Source organism: Manis pentadactyla, chromosome 12, assembly GCF_030020395.1.
Source record: "Manis pentadactyla isolate mManPen7 chromosome 12, mManPen7.hap1, whole genome shotgun sequence".
Lineage (NCBI taxonomy): Eukaryota > Metazoa > Chordata > Mammalia > Pholidota > Manidae > Manis > Manis pentadactyla.
Genome location: NC_080030.1, coordinates 51,805,482 through 51,826,926, shown reverse-complemented (window position 1 = coordinate 51,826,926; position 21,445 = coordinate 51,805,482). Strand labels below are relative to the sequence as shown.

The following is a 21,445-nucleotide window of genomic DNA, read 5'->3' as shown; positions in this document are numbered from 1 at the left end:
CAAGTTACCCTCATGTGAGGTGTACATCAGCAGGCTCCCCCTATGGATGAGGATACACTTGAGTGTACCCAAATGGGCATATGGTCTGAGGTGGTGATCCTCTTAGAGGAGTGGGTGCCTCCTCAAGACTGGGGGGGAGGTGTAGATGACACATGGGGCACTAGAGGAGGCTCTTTGCACAGCAGGTAATTCCCTGGAGAAATAGATTGCCCACACGATGGCAGGAACCATGGATTGGTTTCTCACAGTGTTAAAAAAGGCTATAGATGAGAAGAACATACTCCTGCAAGAAACAAGAAAAGAGGCAGCACATGAATGCAAGCTGCAAGGTACTGTGGAAGAGGTAAAGCTTTTTGGTCACTGAGATGGCATCACTGTGAGTTGCTGTGTAGAAGGTAAAGTATGTAATGGTAGTAAGAGAATGCAGGCTGTGAGGTTCTATGTGGAAGGTAAAAGATGTAGTGGTGTCGTCAGCTCCAGAAATAGTGAAAGGTACATCAGATGAAAACAAGGTGGTGGGAGTGATGTTGGAGGTACCAACCCATCCTCTATTGAAATCCTGTCCAGCAGTAGTTAAGAAAATAAAGACACAGCAACCATGGGTTTCTCCAGGAGAGGTGCAGCCTGTTCCCCAGGTTGTGGAGCACTCCATGTTCCATCCCGATACACAGGCAGAGCTGATGGATTTGTTCAGCCTAGCTATTGTGCCTTTGGGATGGAGAAGTGGATAGTATAATTGTCTCTGAATCAGAGATGGGAAAGCTGGCTTCCCTGACAACTCACACTGCCTTGCAGCAGCAATTACAAAATGCATACCAGACCCCAGGCAACCACTTCCTTCTTGAGTGTCTTATGGCTGCACTTTGCACTATATGGCCCAATCAGGGTGATTTACCATCTTCCCCCGCCAGATGGTAGATGGAGGCTGTTATGGGGTTGGGCATGAAAAATGCTATTTATAATCTAGTAAATTATGACCTGGATGAGGAGCAGTTTATGGCAAGGATAAGAGACACAGTGCTGCAAATGACTGCCCCATCCCTCTTTGGGTCCCTAGTGGCCATTCTTTCCCCTTATATATAGAAACCCATAAATAAGATTACCTGTACTGTGGCAGAATTTGGGGAGGTGGAGGTCATGCAGGTATGGAAGAGAGTATGGTCTTATATTGAGAGGAAGGGTCTAAAGGGCCCCATGAAGTCAGGAGGACCCAGATGTGGGTTGATTTGACAAAGGCAGGAGCAGACAAAGATAAATTGGATGGGAAGTCAAATAAAATCTTACTGGAGCTGTGGTAACAACTGAGGGTAAAGTAGTGGTTTCAGCCATTGTCTAAGGCATTGTTTAAGGCAATTGAATGTGGAGACAAAGTCACACGTTTGGCTCTTTTGCCTGCAGGACTTTCTGCTGGAGAGTGAGCCAGCTCCACCTGGACCCGCACAGGAAGATGATCGGGCAATACTGTTCGACTGAGGGGAACCTCAAGGCACCTGCCTTGGGGGACTGTGTGGGGACTGGAGACCACACGTTGAAATGTCAATTCGTTGGTCCCCAGTGAATGCACAATGTGTCGTGGCTTTTGTAGACACAGGAACTGAATGCTCACTGATTTCTGGCAACCGTGAGTGGTTTCCCGGGAACTCAACTGTTAGAGATGGATATGGAGGAAAAGCAGTCAGAATGAAACAAGCCCATATCCTGTAAATCTACTCCCAGAGGAGTATGCTGTATATATCTCTGTGATCCCTAAATATATTTGGGGGACAGATATCCTGCAGGGCCTGTGGTTGAAGACCATTGAAGGTGAGTTCAAACTGAGGATATGTGTGGTGAAGGCAGTTCTGAGGGGACATGTTAAGCATATGCCTGCAGCTTTGCCTGTGCCTCAGTGGGTGACAAATACCAAGCAATACAAATTGCCTGGAGACCATAAAGAAATTGGAGAAACCCTCTAGGAACTGGAGAAGGTGGGTATTTTAAAGCCTATGTATAGTGCTGCTAGAGGTGCATGCCCTGGCTACTATAGGTGTATTTTACTGATGTGGCAGTAAAAAAGAAAGATAGTTCCTGGCATACGACTGGTTCACAGAGAATGGAATAAAGTCATACCCCCTTTGCATGCTGCCGTCTCTTTTATCAATGCACTTATAGACACCCTCAGACATGAACTAGAGACATATCCTTATGTTGTGGACCTTTCTAATGCCTTTTTTTCCATTAACATAGCACAGGGAAGTCAGAAATAATTTGCCTTCATGTGGAAAGGCGGCAATAGACTTTCACTATCCTTCCACGGGGGTACCGCCACAGTCCCACCATCTGTCCCACAGACTTGTAGCCCAGGATGTGGCAGCCTGGGAGAAACTGCCAGTGGGGCAGCTGTACCATTATATTGATGATATCATGCTCACATCGGATGATCTAGAAGGTGCAGCACCTAGACTGCTACAACATCTACAGGAGAAAAGGATGGGCTGTGAACAGCACCAAGGTTCAGGGACCTGGTTTGTTGGCCAAATTCTTGGGGTTGTCTGTTCAGGTAAGACCAAAGTTATCCCAGAAGCAGTCATAGATGAAGTCCAGGTCTTTCCTACCCCTACAACTGTGGCACTATTGCAAGAGTTTTTGGGTCTTTCAGGCTGCTAGAGAGTGTTTATCATATACTTGGCACAACTCTGAAGCCCTTACACCATTTGGTTCAAAAGGGTGTCAGGTGGGACTGGGATGAGACTTGAGCATCTGCTTTTACCACTGCAAAATGGGCAATTAAGGCTGTGCAGGCCTTGAGTGCAATAGACCCATCAAGACCCTGTAAGCTGAATGTCCATGTGACCAAAGACGGTTATGGCTGGGGTCTCTGCCAGCAGCTTGAATGAATTCACCAACCTATTGGATTCTGCTCACAACTCTGGAAAGGAACAGAGGTATGGTACACCTTAATAGAGAAATAATTGGCTGCCATGTATCATGCCTTGCTGGCTACAGAGCCCATCACCAGAATGGCCCCGATAAAGGTAATAACCATCTATTCCATTACAGAATGGGTATGAGACTGGACCCAAAAGCTGCAGTAGTATAGACAGAGATGCCTACTATAGCCAAGTGAGGTGCATACCTACAGCAATATAGCACCCTCTCTACTAGTCCCTAGAGTGGAGAACTTCAGTACTTACTGGGGCCAGTGACGTATCAGTGAAAGGCAGGAAGAACCTGCTTTAGAGCCACTAGTAGCAGAGAGCCCTTATCAGGAAGGAAGATCCCCTATATCTGAAGATGCATGGTATACAGATGGCTCCCACCATGGACAGCCCCCAAAATTGAGGGCTGTAGCTTTCCATCCTAAGACTGAGACAATGCGGATGGAAGATGGTGAGGGGAAAGCAGCAAATGGGCAGAGTTGTGGGCAGTGTGGCTTGTGGTCACCCAGGAGCCCTCCCATTTAGTTGTCTGCACTGACAGCTGGACTGTCTATTAAGACTCGACTCTGTGGTTATTGACATGGTACCATGCCAAGTGGATGATTAGTCACTGATTCCTTTAGGGGCAAGAGTTGTGGCAAGACTTATGGGCCTCTGGTCAGACTAAAACATTTACAGTATATCATGTGACAGGCCATTTGCTGCTGGCATCCATAGGAAATAATGAAGCAGATGAACTGGCCCAAGTACACTGGCTAGAAGGAAAGCCTGCCTCTGATATGGCCCAGTGGTTATGTCAATGTTTGTTGCATATGGGGCAGAAGACAATGTGGGCTGTAGTCCATAGGTGGGGCCTGCCTTTAACCTTTGAGGAAGTCAGCAGAGCCCAGCAGGAGTGCCTTGTGTTCTCTAAAAGGGACTTACACTGTGTCCCACAGCAACATGGGATGATAGGCAAGGGGCTGATACACCTCATTAGGTGGCAGATAGACTATATTGGCCTCTGCCCATCTCAGAAGGGTACCAGTATGTCATGGCTAGTGTGGACACAGCTACTGAACTTCTGGTTGCTTTTTTCTGCATGTTGCAAAGACCAGCAAATGACCAAAAGAGGCCTAGAGGGTCTCTTTGCAGCCTATGGCTTACCACAGGTAATTAAGAGTGATCAAGATAGCCACTTTATTGGACCCTCACTACAAGAATGGATACAACAATAAAGTGGAAGTTTCATGTACCATAAACCCTACCAAGGCAGGAATGATAGAGAAGTACAATGGTTTGTCAAAATCTGGAGTGAAATCAGACACCAATAGTCTATGGGGATGGTCAGTCTGCTTATGGACAGTGCCTTGGCGTTTGAATGAGAAGCCCTGGAAGAGGGCATTGAACCCCATAGACATGCCAGCACACATTGTTACCTCCCCTATATAACTGCAAGTACAAAGCAAGGAGGAATTGTTGAAGCCAGGGTTTGGCCACCAGTATAATATATTGCTTTCAGCATTGATTACAATAATCAATAATTAATAATTGGAGACTCCATTCAGTGGACATGGCCTTGGATATTTTGACATATGGACCAGTGATGGCTGACCCTCCCACACCTTGGGGACAGAGCCTGGAGGCTGGCCTCCTGCATATCCTGGAGTAATGGCAGAGTGGCCCCCAAAGATCACAGTAGTGTATCCTAAATAGCCAGAAAGTCAGAGCATCTTACCAGAGAGTTTTGTTTTATCATTATGGCCTGTGCATGCATCTCTAGTGGCATTATACATAGACCTTGGTAATCCCCACAGGGAGAAGGGTATAGGTATGGTATACTAGACCTGGACAGGACCCCCTTCTTGACACGGTCCTATCACAGGACCATTCTCTTGACTATACCTGATGGACAAGATTTTCCTATGTTGGTGTCATTAAAACTGTGTCTTACCATCCTTAAGGTTAGTCTCAAACGTCTTTGTGGATTGGGCACACTCCCTAGAAAACTGTTGCTTTCTGGGTGTGCACAGAGTTCTCTACCAGTTCCTCTACTGGCCTCCTGTGGAAAGTTAGAGTCATGAACTCATCTGAGTAGGACTTGTTTGAATACAGCTGGAATAAGATCAATTGGAGGCAATTGATCTCCTCAGGCTTGAAGATAACTATTATTATCATAATTTTGTTGTTGTCAGTCCTCAGGCTTGATGACAACTATTATTACCATAATTTCATTGCTATCTATATGTTGTTATAGCCTCTATTACTGTTATGTAATATGGTCACAATGTTCCAGCTTTCTTGCACAGGGACCATCATGGAAGACTGAGGGCATGTAGACTGTGAGGTGAGAATCCTGGAGGGGTGGAGTGTAGGGGAAACAGAATTTACCATGGCCAGGATTCTCATCTGACCCTAATCTACTTGTCCATTGCCCACGTGCAATGCTCACAGGTGTGTGCTTGCACTCTGTTGGCAATGAGCCATAATTGTCTGTGTTTCTATAGAGCACCCTGCACAGTGCTCCCTCTAGCTGGTGGAGACATAGACTGAGGGAAATTACAGGCTTGCCAGAGGCAGATGTGATTCTAGTGCCTGACTTACCATTGTGAGAATAAAGTTTGGTATAAGCCCTTTCCCCCAGCCCTGAAATGTCTGTTGTCATGATTTGGTCTCACCAAATCCAGACTGAACTTGCATGGCACTGGGAACCCCCTTCAGCCCAGAGCTACAAGAACATACTAAGAAATCCGAAAACTTAAAAAGAAGAAGCCAGATAATCCAATTAAAAATCAGTAAAGAATTTAGGAAGTACTTTACATAAGACACATAACTGACTAACAAGCACATCAGAAGCACTTCAACATCATTAGTCATCAGAAAAATGCAACTAATAACCATTTTGACAATCCACTACCTATCCACTGGAATGGCCAGATTGAAATAAGCAAATATAGCCCTGAAAATACTAAATATAAGCAAAGATAGAGCAAAGTTGGGACTCTAATAGGTAATGGTAGTTTAAATTGACATTTTATATGATACTTTGGAAAACTCCTTGACATTACTCACTAAAGCTGACTCTCCTCAGATCCCCTGACCTCATATTTTCACTTCTCACTATATTTCTAACAGAAATCTGTTTATGGCTATATTATTGTTAATAGCAGAAAACTGGGTTCAGACCAGTGTACACTTAACAGTTGAATGGGTGGAATTTTTTGTTGTATCCTTATAATGGGAAATGCTATATGGATTTATCTCACATGCATAGTACTGTACAAAAGTCAAATACACAGGAATGCACACTGTATGATTCCATTCATAGAAAGATCAAAAGCAGACTAAAATCTTGTGGTAGAAGTCAGAATAGTGATTACTTCTTAGGTAGAGGACAGGGGAAGGCTTCTTTGCATCTGGTAATATTATATTTCTTGATCTGAGTGGTAGGTATAGAGGTATGCTCACTTAATAAAAATTTCTCAAGCTGTATTTTCAAGATTTATATACTTTCACTTCTGTAAAAGTGATTGTAAAAAATACAGTTCACAAGATAGGCATATATACAAAATGTTAAGGGGAGTTAAGAATCTGGGGAAAGGGTTGGGAAAAGAGATAGTGGCCTGAAGATGGGATTAAATGTGGGCTGAAATCTGAGTGAATCATCCTAAAGATTTCAGTTAATGTTGGTTTTTGGTGTGGAGGAGTTGTTTAAAAATCCTAACACCCACCAAATGGTTAGTTTTGGAAATGAGAGATTTGATATTTTCAGAGCTCTTCCTGTGATTTTTTTTTTCTTTATGATATTGGTCATTCAAGATCATTGTGTTCCTACAACTGTGATTTGGAATAGTTCTTTCGAAAAATGCCTGGTATGCGTCCACCAAAATCCATAGGTCAAGTTACTATCCATTAACATAACCAAACTTCTTTTTCATTCCTACATTCTTACCTTTTCTCTACCACAAAAGAATTAGTATTGTTCCCAGGTTTTAAACTCAAGTATGTGCTACCTTTTAAATTAATGAGATAATATTAGTCAAAGTTTCCTTTTTTAAAAACTAAACAATACATTAGCAAAAAATGTGTTTGATCAATATCCATCTTACTATTTACTTACAACATGCTCACCTCCAAAGTCCAGCTGTATTCCCTTATCTTTCGTGTGTTTTTCATCTTGACTGCCTCAACCCATTTAAAAACAAATGTGAAGGAATAGGTCTTAGTGGAGTATTAAAGCTGAAGTTTAAATGTTAACAAATCTCCGTTTTAAAAAAATTTTTTTATAGAACTTATGATTTTCACCTTATGAATTAACATTTAATTATCATATTTGTCAGGGTACTTAATTTTGGCTGTGTTAAAAAAAACAACACTAAAATACCTCAGTGCCTTCACACAATGAAATTATTTTCTTTCTCACTCATATCACTGTGAAATGCAGATTCAGGACTTTATTTCAAAATGATGTGTATATCACGTATTCTTCTCCTCATAGAACTAACCTGTCATAACCTGGTCAAAGAAAAGTCTTATTTTTTCCATGTGAGTCTGTTTCCACCTTTTTAAAGTGGCTGAGTATATTGATTGAATAACATGTGGATGCATTTTCCCTCCTTGTCCTTTCTTTCTTTCCCATGTCTTCCCCCCCCCCCCCCAGTTCATTAAGCTATCATCCTTCTTGTAAATTATATTTACTTTCCACAAGTTTTTATTAATATTATTTTTTTATTCAGGTTTCCCATGATCAATTATTTTTAAAAGACCTCTTATTTAGTGGTACAGACAGTTGTAAACAAAATACATTTATTTAAACAACAGACAGGAGATAATTAGCTAATGTGTACAGGTGGGAATGACAGACTTTTGGAAGAATATAGCAAATAACAGTTTGTGGAAATTAGTTTTCTTTCAGCTAGGATGATTTGACAATCTTTGCCAGAACATGCAAAAATTCTATGATTAAGAGCTAAGCAAAATACTAGCCAATTCTTAAGTATTTGCATATTTGACAGCTCCAATTTTCAGATTTTATTGATGAGATTAAACATACTAAGCTTTCAAGTACTTTGGGAGCTCTTTTCTAATTTTTATTTGATTTTATTTTCCTCCCATTACACTAACAATGAGCAGGAAAGCATTTGTAATAATTCTGAGACAGTAGGAAAGTAGGGCTCAATCAGAGGGGTGCTTTATTACCATATGCCAGGTAGGCACACCTGTCTCTAGAATACATGCAGAGAAGGGAAGATTTTGAGCCCTGGAGCAAAATGGGTAATGCGGAAAATTTCCTTTTTCCTTAGACTGGCTCAGGGTACATTCATTATTCAGGCTCTGAATTTCTATTACTCCCTAAAAAATATATGTATCAGTGTTCAGGTATAGTTACCCAAAACGTTAAAAAAGCAAATGAGAATGACTTTAAAGCTGATTTACCTTTGTTTTAGCAATCTATGCTTCATTAATTGAATTACTTCATATGCATATCTAAAACTAAACTCCAATCTCAGATTTTGCTGAAGGAATAACATCTGCCCTTCTTAAAAATCCAGTTTGTTTTATATTCAAGGTCAAGAGCATGAGAGAAAGGGACGATATTTGGAATAACTAGAGAGGTCATAATAACTTCATGTTATTTTTCTTAAATCTAATAACACCCTTATAGATTAATAAAGATTTATAGCTTTCATGGCATTTTTCACATCCATTTTTTTCTCACTATATAAAAAAGGAAACTGAGATTTGTAAACGCTAAGTACGTTGCCCAAGGTCACTCAACTATTAAGCTCTGTAGTGCAAGTTGGCTCCTAGTCCAGTATTGGTTGCAGTAAGTGAAACAGTAGTTTGAAGGAATGCAGAGACAGAGTGAGAAAGAAAGAAAGGAATAAAAGTAAGCGATGAAAAGAAAAGGGAAAATATGCAGTCAATTTCTGCTGTGAGGACATTTACTGCTTAAGACCTATAAATTACTGAGATCTATTTGAACTATGTTTATATCACTTGACAGATCACCTTAGCCTTAGAACAAATCTAGAAATTAAATCACTTTTATATAAGAAAAATCGGAGTCTTAGAGAGGTAAAGTTAGCTAGGTTATTTAGCTAGTAATTGGCAGAGCTGAAATGAAACAGGTCTTTCAGTTAAGTCTACACTACTAAATGTTGCCTCCTTAAAATAGCATAGCAAGATATGTATGTGTGGATATATGTATATACATACTCCTAAACAGGTATAGGAGGGAGAATTTTAAAATAATGAGTGTTTGTTAAAACATATGAGGAGCTTATAATTAATGTCAATATAAATATTAGAAATACTCTACTAAAAGTGGGCACTTATTATTTTTAACACATTACCCAATATTTAGTCTTGCATATCATTAGAATGCCATTCATTAATTTTTCCACCCATAACTATTCACCCATAATTCAAACAAATGTTTATTCTGTACCTACCATGTTCAAGTTCATTGAAAATGAATCACTACAGATTCTTCCCATGAGCCTACAGTCTAATCAGGGAGATAAAATGTCCATAGAAATTAATATAGATAGAAACAATGGACATAAAAGAAATATAAGTTTCTATGCTTTACAAGATCAGAGGAGAGAGTGATTGCTACTTGAGGGTTCAGGGAAGTTTCTGGGTGTTTAGTAAAGCATTTGTTACTTGAAAGCTACTCAAAAAGTGCTAATGATAAAAACTGAACAAGAGAAGGGGACAAGTATAAGACATTGTTAAGATAGAATCCAGAAGATTATATCCAATATCTTTAATGGATATGATACAAGGAAGGGGAACCAGTCAAAGATGATAGTAATGTTCTGAATCTCAGTGCCCAGGAGAATGCAGTAAAGAAAAAAGGAAACAGATCTTAGAAAGATGGGATTAGGATATCAATTTTGAGACAGACTGTGGTTTAAGTACTAATCAGAAAACCAGATGACATTGAAATCAACAAGCACTTATATTTATTTTTAATATTCTTTGTTATAAAATAATTTTCCTAATCATCCATCAGAGACTCAGATTCAGACATCACCGTTCTCCTTGACCATTCCTTCTACATTCTCTTACTCCTCCCTCCCGAGTCCTTCCAATTGCAGAGCTGCAATGTTCTCTTCTCGCCTTTCTGAATACTCCCACACTTCCCTGGACTGTGGGTACCTCAATGCATAATGTGCATTCCCAGCTTTTCCTATCTGGCTATTTCTTACCCATAAAATTACAAGGACTCAGGCTCCGCCAACCTATCACATTTCCTCCATTCTCTGACATCTTGTAGCCTGGTCTGCTCAGTAAGCAGCTCCCAGTTGTGTTGCCATCACTTTGTAACCACGTTAGGCTGATGCTGTATTATTATTCCCCAGGGCTGCTGTGACCACTTGGTATGGCACTCAAGGCTGCATTATAGGTGCTTGACTTGGGCCACTACTCAAGCAGTCCTGTGGTCTGCTTAGAGCTGCTTGGTATCCCTGGGAAAAGGAGTAGGGAAATAGCCCTGTGTCTACAGTGTGAGGATCCTTCAGAAGGTCTCAGTTGCAGTATAGCTTAGGCCTCAAGGTGTTACCCTTTGGTTAAGATTTACCCATACCCAGTCTACTTCCCATAGAGCATTACATGACGTAGAGTGGTGGGGTTCTTGAAACAGCTATTCGTACTCTATGCCTCTGCCATCCTCAGTCCCCATTCCAGAATCTAATGCAATGTGCTAAACTTTCCTTACTTATGATGAATTTTCTCCTGGGAGCCTCACAGAAACTCCTTGTTTGCTCTCCTTCTAATCAAATAAACATGCCTGATCCTCAATCATTGGTACAACTAGAATTCTTTTCTAAGGATGGTGCTTAGTCTTCACAAAAAAGTCAGTAGTAGTGGTTAAGATTGGGTTGCAATTAGATCACATCTGAAATCAACATCCCATATTCAATCTTAGGTTCAATAGGGATAAATTGCTGATCTTAACTAAATCTGAAAGAAAAATATCCCTTAAAGTACTGACACCTGAATTGATTTTTAGCACTTTCTCTGTTACATGTCAACTTCTTTATTTAGAAAAATGGAATTGATTTGCTTTCTAAATATATTTCTCGATGTGTGCGTCTGTATACATACATCAAATAAATTGAGACATGCCTTTTTTAGTTATCTTTGCTAAAAGTCAAAAGGTCATGCCCGCTCTTCCCTAATGAGATCACATTAAAAAGCTGGTAGTGCTACCAGAAGGAAGTCAAAGTGCCTGGGAAGATTTTGGGAACCCTTCTTGAACTTACTCTAAAACCTCATTTTCTTTTCAGGGGCTAGAATTAATTACCTTTCTGTGTTCTTCAAGGTGCCCCTCACTGGACATGAAGACAGGAGACTTCAAAGCATAAAGTGAAACTACATAAATTTATGTTAGTCTAAAACAAAGCCATGTAAATTTTCTAAGACATTAGTCTACATATATTTTTTAAAAATTAATAGGATTAAACCCTTCCAACCAATCCCTAAACAAAATTTGTGATCCTGATAGGTTGGCCTACATTAGTACTGAGACCTCAGATACCCTTTGGGTTCCAGAAACTCTAGTTTGAAAGTGATTTTAGATAATCCAGAGGAAGAGGTTCAGAGATGGAGTAACCAGGGAGGAATTACAAATATTTCCACATTTACCTATTTTGATAATCTTCCTCCGGATTTTTCTTTTTTGCTACTTGTATTTGACCTCCTTACTTGATTTTGTATTGCCTTTGACCTTATAGAAATGTATTTCTGTTTTTGAGCATTCTCTATTGTTATTTTCAACTTGTGTGATCCTTGGTCAAAGCTTTTCTTCTCTAATGATTTGACTTCCCCTTTGCTCTCATGATTAGCTTTTGCTGACTCCCGAGTTTTCAGGGTACACTCCTTTCTGCCACTCATGAAGCCTATTGTGAGCCAAGTGTATTTTAATAAAACTCCTGTGGTTTTTGTATCCCAGGATAAATAGAAGGGGATAATGGAAAGCCTAAGAATTCCTTAACTTCAACTACTTTAATAATAGTGAAAGCAACTGCTTTAGGATTGAGGAAAACAATACGTAATCTGAGAACTTTCTCTCCAAATCACATTTGACATCATGTCATCTGTTACCTTTTGAGGAGTTGGAAATCTTTGCTTCATGGACACCTATCTGACAAATATTTAGACATTCTAGTATTCACATTGATGAAGAGCCCTTGGCTTTTCCAGTTAATGAGAGACGTCTAATTTAGCACTTAACCCAGAAGGGGACTTTGATGTACGTTTTCTAGTACATTTCATTAGAAATAAGCAGGTCGAACAGATTCTGCTGAGTGAGAAGACCAAGGAGATAGATTGGCTGGAGAGGAGCAGCAAATTAATATCTAAAGAACATTGCTCTTGTTCTGTGTGCAGTGTTTATAAAAATATTATCAGCCGTGCACATTTTTAATCTAGTGAAAATTTGGCAGCACCACGGAAATCCTTTCTAGCAGAGCATTCAGAATGACTTTAAATAAACAGAGCCAGCAGCCAGGAAATGCAAACTTCAGCAGATTTACTGCAGTAAGTGATAGCTACCAAAAGGCTCTTATCCCTGGTTAGAGTGAAATAATTTACTCTACACTACCATTAAATGTTTTAAAATGATCTCTGTGCGTTTAGGTGTGTGTGTTTATTTCAGTGTAATTATTCCTTCTTGCCACTTCTGATGTTAAATCCTGAAAACGGATCATGGTTCTCCCTAGGTTATTAGTATATAATTTGCCCTCCAGTTAACTGCCCTCTTCTGAAGGTACAGAGCCACAGCTGTGAATGACTCCCAGAGTGTCTTTAACTAATTAGCAACCAGACAGCTTTAAATAGAAAAGTTAGAATGGCGCCTTTAACTGGAAGGCTCCTAAAGGCATATATAAAGCTTTGTTTGATTTTTCAGGTTAAGGTTTATTACAAATTCTAACAGCATGGACTGTTCCACATATTTATCAGTAAACTTTTCTTTTTTTCTAACTTTTTTCACATACTTGTGTTCTTAATTCATTTTTTAAAGAAAAGTAGAAACATCCTTTCACATTTGTCTTACCTATACAGAGATTTTATTCATTTTCTTCCTTTTTCCCTTTTCTAGAAATTAAGAAAATTTACATATTCTCTATCACCCAGAAATAATGCCCAAAATATTACATTTCAAATCATTTTTTTCCATTTTATTTATCCAGCTTGCATTCAGCAGATGACTTGATATATATCTGGAAATCTAGGCAATGGAGATGTAGCTTTTATGTGCATTTTGGGGATTTAATGAATTAGTTTATTTGATATACACACAGCACTGCCTGGTTGTAGTTAGCACCATTCACCTTTTTGGTACAATTATTATCATTCTTGTCATTTGACAGAGACCCAAAGAGATGAAATGATTTGTTCAAAGTGATAATTCATTAGGAGCATCTGGTTAGTATTTGGCTCAGAGTTTTTACTTATAACACTTAATGCTTTCATTATGCTTCTACTTGCAAGATGAGCAGGATTGGTACAATTGTACCCATTTCACAGATTAAAGAAACTTTGGCTCTGCAGAGTTAAGGACTAGCCAAAGCTCTAGTGTTAATACATGTGGAGCTTGTACTACACTTTGCATTTGAATGTTTAACCCAGTATGTTTACTATAACACGAAGAATAGATATATAAAAAGATGAATCTCAGTATACATACTTGCTGAAATAGAAGGCCTGACATGTTTATACTGATCACCTTTATTCTTTTAAAAATCCACTGCTTGAAAATCCAAAGTTCAAAACTGTAATTAAGCATGATGGGCCATTGTTAATTTCTTGGCATCACTGTCCACATTAGCAGTGAAAATCCATTTCTCATATTCTCTTGTTCCAGAAATACTTATCTCTGAGTCAGAGCATCCTGGTTAATCTCTTTTATGTTGACAGAATGCAATGATACTTGCATTTAAAGTATATCAACTCAATGTGTAGTAATAGATTTATACGAAATGATAATAGTTTCACTTTCAAGAAAAGAGAAAAGTTATTTATGTCTTAATTAAACTCTATAACAAAACTCATAATCTGTGACTATCGTATAAAGTACTTTGGATGACAGATTTGCTTAGTCCTGCATAAGAAATACACCTAAATACATATTAGAACATATGTACTTACAGACATTGGGATATTTTTAATAATGAAAAATTTTAAATATGGTTTTAGTTCTCATAGTTTTAATAATCTTTTTCCCTTTCCTGAGAACTGAAACTTAGGCTTTATTATATTCTAGTCAAATTTATTTTCAGGGTTCATATGCTGGCACTATCTTGCAAAAATTTATTATGACCTTTCAATTTGATAAACACCCTGATTTTTATTATTTGTTTTGTACACCATAAATTCCCATACTTTCCTATTAAAAATAAAGTTCTATATTTTGGCATTATATTAAGTTGTCATAATTCTTCTTTCAAGTGTGAAATCATACTGGATTGCTTTATCTTTTTAATTAAGTGTTAATCAATGGGCTTTTATTGTATTTGAGGTGGTATACAAGTTTCTCTGAGGATACTAACACAACTGCTTATCTTCGTTCTTTGGAAACACTATTTTTTAATGGTCAAATCTGACCATGTTTTATTGAACAATGGATTCATGTTGATATGAGCAACCCAATATGTTTTTTTGGGTCACTTCTACAGGAAGTGATAATTAGATCTCTTGAAAAAGTAAAATAATTCTCTCTTTATAATAATGTCAAGCAACTGGTGAATGTTTTTTCCTCTGTTCTTTCACTGAGTTTGTTAAATTAGTGTTTACCTGTCATAATTTAGACATAACCCTATGCTTTTAGAAAACAGATTGTTGATGCAAGAATATTTGGGGTTATATTTCAGCAACCATAATATTAAAACATAAGATGCATGATATCTCAGTTTCCAGACTGACTGCATCTTCTTCTAGGAACAACTGTCTAGTGGTACCAGAAGAATTTGCTAGAGAACTCCTGATACTATAACTCACATAAAGTTATTTTGTCTCTACTATATCCTCTTTCTTTTCTTATATTCCCTTGTCACCTTTCCCTGGAGCAATTTTAAGACTTTCAAAGGTCTTTGGCACTCTTATTCTAAATATACCAGATATATCATATCAAGCCTATTAATATAATCCCCTTTCCCAAATATTATAAAAATTAATATATACTGTTATATATGTATAGGATTCAGGGAATTAGAGAATATTACAATTTGTAAATATTTATATACTTTAAAATTTTATTTTCCAGTTTTCATTTTTAGAGCCAATGCATTTTATGTTAAACTTCAGATAGTTCTGTGGGCCCTTGAAAAATCATAGTGCTCTTGCTTTGGGTCTATAGTGGTAATGAACTCTCTTTTTCTTTGCTTTTTGGCCTCCACTACACAGTTTAGACTTGTTTTTCTTCTTTCACTGTTCTCTGCATATGTTCCCCCAAGCAATTTTATTGACACCTTTTTCTACCTTCCCAAATCTTTACTACTTGTCACTTCTTTTTAAATATACTTTTTTCTCCCTATTGGTGCAGTTGTATCTTCTCTTCTTTCATCAAATGTAAAACTGGTGTACAAACTGGAGAATGTTGTAAAAATTCATTGTGACCTTTCAATATTATAAATACCCTGATTTTTATTTGTTATATACTCCCTAAAATCCCCATGCTATGCTATTAAAAATAAACTTCTATATTTTGGAATTATATTAAGTTGTCATAATTAAGTTAAGTTGCATCAGTTTATGTGAAGTGAAGTATACATGGTGTTTCCATGGAGAACCAATGTTTTAATCATCAGGTTTTCCTCTCAGGCAAGTGTATCACTGGTGCATTCCCTTTAGACCTCCATTTACTTTTTGTTAAAATATGCTGATATCTATTCTAACTTTGATTATTTCTTCCTTTCTTATTCTGTAAGTCAATAAATAAGACTTTTTGGATATTACTTCACTAAACTCATAAATTTAAATTAATGCATTTTAAAAAATAGAGGGTATCTTAGTTTTCTAGAGCTTCTGTAGCAAAATACCACAAATCGGGTGGCTTAAACAACATACATTTATTTTCTCACACTTCTGGAGGTAGAAAGTCTGAGGTCACAGTGTCGCGAGGCAAGTTGAGCTCTGAGGTCTCTCTCCTTGCCTCGTAGCTGGCCATCTTCTCTCCATATGCATGGTATTTCTTCAGCATATGTCTATGTCCCAGTCTTCTCTTTTTCTAAGAAAAACCATCATATTGAATCAGGACCCACACCAGTGACCTTATTTTAACCTTAACGACCTCTTTAAAGACCCTACCTCTAAGTACAGTCACATGTGAGGTAGTGGGGGGCTAGAACTTCAACATATGACTTTTGGTGGGGTGACACAATTTAGCCCATAACAGAGGGCAATGACAAATAAAATGAATATCACGATGTACATAATATCCATAACATACTGGCATTTATTGTCATGTGATTCTAACTCTTTTGATGAACTCACTTTGGTGAGGGGAGCATCCTGGACTTAACCTGTTGTGTGGGACCAGGCCATGTTCTTTTTCTACCATAACTTGTATCTTGTAAAATTTCTTGGCTCAGAGTTATGTTTATATTTTAATTAAAAAGAAAAGATAATATATATTACAAGCAAATTATTAGTTCATGTTTGAAAAAGTCTCCCCTGCCCTACTCGCTATGCTGTACAGTCCCCCAAATCTTGGAATATCGTCTGCATTGCCTACAATGGCTAAAGATGTGAGACATCCTCATATTTTGCATATCATCACCTCCCTAGTCTACTTCCTGCTGCTCACATTCTCATTGCTCCAATTCTGAGGGACTAAAACAGAGAGTATACTTGTCTTCTGGCTACTGACAGTCAGTTTGATAGGGCCTAGTGTGCTTCAGTTCTGTGCTGTCTGCTTCAGTTATTCTAAAATAGGAAATATGGAAATGTATTTATTTTTACTAATTCAAACGCAGTTCCAGTCAAAGTTCTTGTTTCTAGTTGGTCCAAGTGTTAAGGCCTGAGTCGTCTCCCCAGACGCTCCCACTCCTGATTCCTCAAACAGCAGACCATTCATCAAGGATTTTGTGTCCAAGGTCCAAAAGTTTGTTAGTCAAGATGGTGAATGCTGCCCTGGATGCAGCTGATGCTGACCTTCAAGAGGAACTGGACCCGGACGAAAAACATGACTTACTAATCAGGCATTGCAATTCCAATACACAGTTGAAGCTCTCTCTGTAAGAGTAGATTTGGTTAAGGTAGAAAATCTGAAACTAAAATCAGAAAACCACGTTCTTGGGCAATACATAGAAAACTTCATGTCAGCTTTTTGTGTTTTTCAAACAACTGGCACAAAAAGCAAAAGAAAGTAAAGGACTGATATTCCTTCTGTTTTATGAACTTGCTGTGGATCTTTTTTTCTTAAAACTTGGCTAGATTCCAAAAAATGGTACTTTTCTTTGTGGGTTCATTGAATATTTATGAAGATAGTGTCAGATGTAGGCAAAATTAAGAGCACAATAGAAGACTTCCATGAATTTGTGTTCTTAGTGTTAGTGGCTGAAAATGAGCAAATACATTGTAGAGATTTTACAATTAGAAAAGCATATATTTAGGAAACTTGAAAATGAATATTTTACCAAATGTGCTTCAGCTTACAGATTTAGCACTGTCCTTTATATAGACATAGTACGAGATACAAGAAAATAATCCCCATGTTGTGAAAAAGTGACCAAAATCATGTACTGTATGTGCAGACTTATATACCCTGTTCCCCGTCTTGTGCCTCTTTTCCATTTGTTTCTTCCTCCTCATTTTCCTTCTCCTATGGAAAGAATTGGTTTCAGATTTGTAAAAGTAACCCAATAGTTAATCATCCATGAGTGTAACCTGAACTCTAATTGTTGAAACATAAGCAAAATAAGATATTTTCTCAGTTAGGGTTTATCTGTTTTACTTAGTAACAATATGAGATTTGTTGGTTTCTCTTGAATCAACAGGAAGCAGAGGCTATAAAAATGAAGATTTTTCTTTGAAACTGAATTGTCAGATTGGGAAGATTTGTTGTTGAAAACTTCCTTTTGCATGAAACAACCCACTTAGTATCTGAAAAGATGAGTTCTGGTTTTGTGTATGTTTGTGAAGTATACATTTTTGAGGAAAAATAGAAATAGGATTCTAAAAAGTACTTGGTAAATAGTAGTAACCGACTTCAAATGTTTTTACAACAGATTTGTGTTATCTCTGGCACAGAGTAGATCTTTTGGGAATATATATGTAAGTGGTTTAAGTTTGACTAACCTTATGTAGACCACACTGAGAAAAAAATAGTTACAAAGAATTTGGTCTCATGTTTTTTTTTGTAGTACTTAGCAGATCAACTTTTGCAAAATCTCTTAAGAGTATTTAAGTATCAGAATCGCAGATAAAATGGAAGAATTTTACTTACATAATTGATGTTTCCTTAATATTTTATCTTACTTCTTCCAGAATTTTCTGTAAAACCAACTACTCTGCAGAGTTTCAGTCGTTAAACAATATTTAAAAATTTTGTTGGTAGATTTCACTTGGTAAGGAAATTAGTATCAGAAGTAATGTTGAAATATTAAATAGGAAAAGAGATAACACTAATACAGTTTATGACTATTATATTTGGACTACTTTTAATCATGAAGTAATCTTGTTTGTATTGGTATAAGATTCATTGTATGACTTTAGCTGTATGAATATGTAATAGTCACACTGCAAACATTCTGCATCCTTTTTGTAACCCCATCTACAAACATTTAGAATTGTGTTGAAATTTTGCTTTGCTGTTTCATAGAAAGCTATTTCAGAGATTTTTTAAAAGTTTTTGTTTTCATGGAATTTTATGCTATGGCAGGGAAACAACCAGTAAATGAGTACATATAAGAGCTTTGGTGAGGGGGAAGAAGTGGCTTATTGTATTAAAATAACAGAGTGAAAGACCCCTATTGATAATTTGACAAATGCTGGTAGTGGAATTGCAAGACCAAGACATGGATTTCAAGAGAAGAATATTCTCAACAGAGGGAATAAGTAAGATCTAAGAGAAAGTGAGTTCAAGGAAGTGAACATTTGTTCATTAAAGTAATATGCAAATATTTTGTTAGAACCTACCATGTGCTGGACAGTGACCTAGATTCTGATGGTTCAACAGTGAGCAGAAATAGACGTGGAGAGAGGAGTCAGTGGAGTCAATGGACTTTAAGCACATAAATATATATCAAGTTATAATTGTAATATATGCCATGAAGGGTGTGTGGGAGCAATGACAAACTCTAATAGAATTTGAACCATCTAAGCAAATTAGAAATGACTTCGTGGCAGAACTAACACTTCAGTTTCTAACCGAAGAATAAGTAGGAGTTGTCTAGGGAAAGAGGGAAAGAATATTGACTGACAAGGAAGTGTGATTAGACTTGAGTTGTGAAGAGCTTTTTTTTTCCCAAAGAGTGGAAAATACCCCGTTGGAAGTCTTTCCCTGAACATTCTGGGAAACATCCATTTTTATATAATGATGCCCTTCAGGGCAGCTGAGTTGAGGTCCTTCACTATGTTGCTCATAAACCTGTGCTGGGATATTAAAATAACACTGGTCTCCTGTAATTATTGAAAGAGTTGTTTGAATAAGAGGCCAGGTGCAGCACTGTGTAGTCAGGTGAGGAAGAAGCTTGTCAGGGAACGTGTGTCCTGGAGAAGATGTGTTTCCTGAGCTGAGCCTGAAGGGAAGGTGGAGATCTGGTGTCAGGGAAAGGTGATTGCTTCACTCACTGTGGAAAGAGCCACAGATTTAGAGGAAAGTGGCTAACAGTTTAACATAATTAGTACAAATCAACCCATCAGTTAGTTAGTCTTTTTTTTAAAAAAAATAATTTGTGGTAATTACAATAGCTCCCCCTTATCCAAGGTTTCACTTTCCATGGTTTCAGTAACTTGTGGTCAGCTGTGATCCAGAGCAGATAATCCTTCTGAAGAATCATCAGAAGGTCAGTAGCAGCCTAACTCTAAAGTCACAATGTCTACATCATCACTTCACCTCACTTACCTCATCACAGAAGCATTTTACCATCTCACATCATCACAAGAAGTAAGGTGAATGTAGTTCAATAAGAGATCACATGCACATAACTTTTATTACAGTCCATTGTTATAATCATTCAAATTAATTGTTAGTTATCATTGTTAATGTCTTATTGTGCCTCATTTATAAATTAAACTTCTTCTTGAATAGGCACGTATGGAAAAAAACATAGTATATATAGAGTTTGGTACCACCTTCCATTTCAGGAATCCACTGGGGGTTGTGGAAATCCCCCACTGATGAAGGGGGACTACTGTACTATTTCTTCAGACTAACTTGTTAGCCTTTGCTTTTTCAGTTTTCTACTCTTTCAAACAGCTACTGCTTACTTGGACTTCTTACTGATTGCTTTAGTGTGAGTCTATGTCTGACTCCTTCTAATTTCTATTTAATTGTAAAATACTTTTGGTGTTATTTTTTAGGATATCATGTTGCAAGTCATCACAAAATTGTACTTTCAACAAAAAACCTTATACTTGAAGAAGCAGATGCTTGAGTTTATTTTATGTAGTCATATAGATTAAAAAACAACAGAGAAAACTAATAGATGAGTTTTATTTCCTCTTACACATTTTTTTAGGTATATATATATATATATATATATATAAATTAGGTAAACAAATGACTTAAATAAATAGGGAAAGTGCGGATTGTGAAAGGTCGTATTGCAGATCCCAGGAAAGGCTGAGGTCCCATAAGATATCATAATATTGTATTGTATATGGATTCTATTGAAATGCCTTCTTGAAGATCTTTTAAATCGTTGGTTCTCAAACTTACTGGTGCCTTAGTACACCTGTAGGGCTAATAAAGCATATGTTTCTGGGCCTCACTACCAGAATTTCTGATTCAGTAGGTCTGAGGTGGTTAATTTCTAACAAATTTCCAGGTGATTCTGTTGCTCTGGGGAACCTCAGTCTGAAAACCGCTGCTTTAAATGCAATGTCACAAAAGGACAAGGAGAAAGGAAGAAAAATGGAAATTTTATTGGCCCTTTCGGTAAGGGTATATTTTCTTTTGCAATTTGGCTTTCCGCTCTAGTCGGGCTGCTGCATAATCTCTTCATGTTTGATGTACTGATTTCTACATTCATCTCATTCGTAGATGGGATTAAGGCTTTGAAGGGAGATTAACATTTGAATTTTTTTTTAAACCGAGAATACATAAACATAGAAGATGAGAATTTGCTCAGTGTCAACTACTTCCTACCAGATGAAATAATCACTACTTCTGAGTTTTCTAGAGAAGTGAGAAAGAAGTGATCATAATTTTACAGTTTGAATTAAATAAAAAATGGTGTGTGTATAACAGTTTATAAAGTAGCACATGAAATCAGTGTGGGCAAGTTGGCTTTTAATAAATGTGTTAAGAAAATCGGGTAACTATTTTATCTCCTACAATATATCAACCTAAATTCTATGTGCAATATCAACAC

General features: G+C 37.5%; 1 pseudogene; it reads left to right on the top strand.

The window, feature by feature from the left end:
• The first annotated feature begins 217 nt into the window (after positions 1-217).
• Positions 218-17,278, top strand: LOC118921679 (short coiled-coil protein-like; annotated as a pseudogene).
• Positions 17,279-21,445: the final 4,167 nt, after the last annotated feature.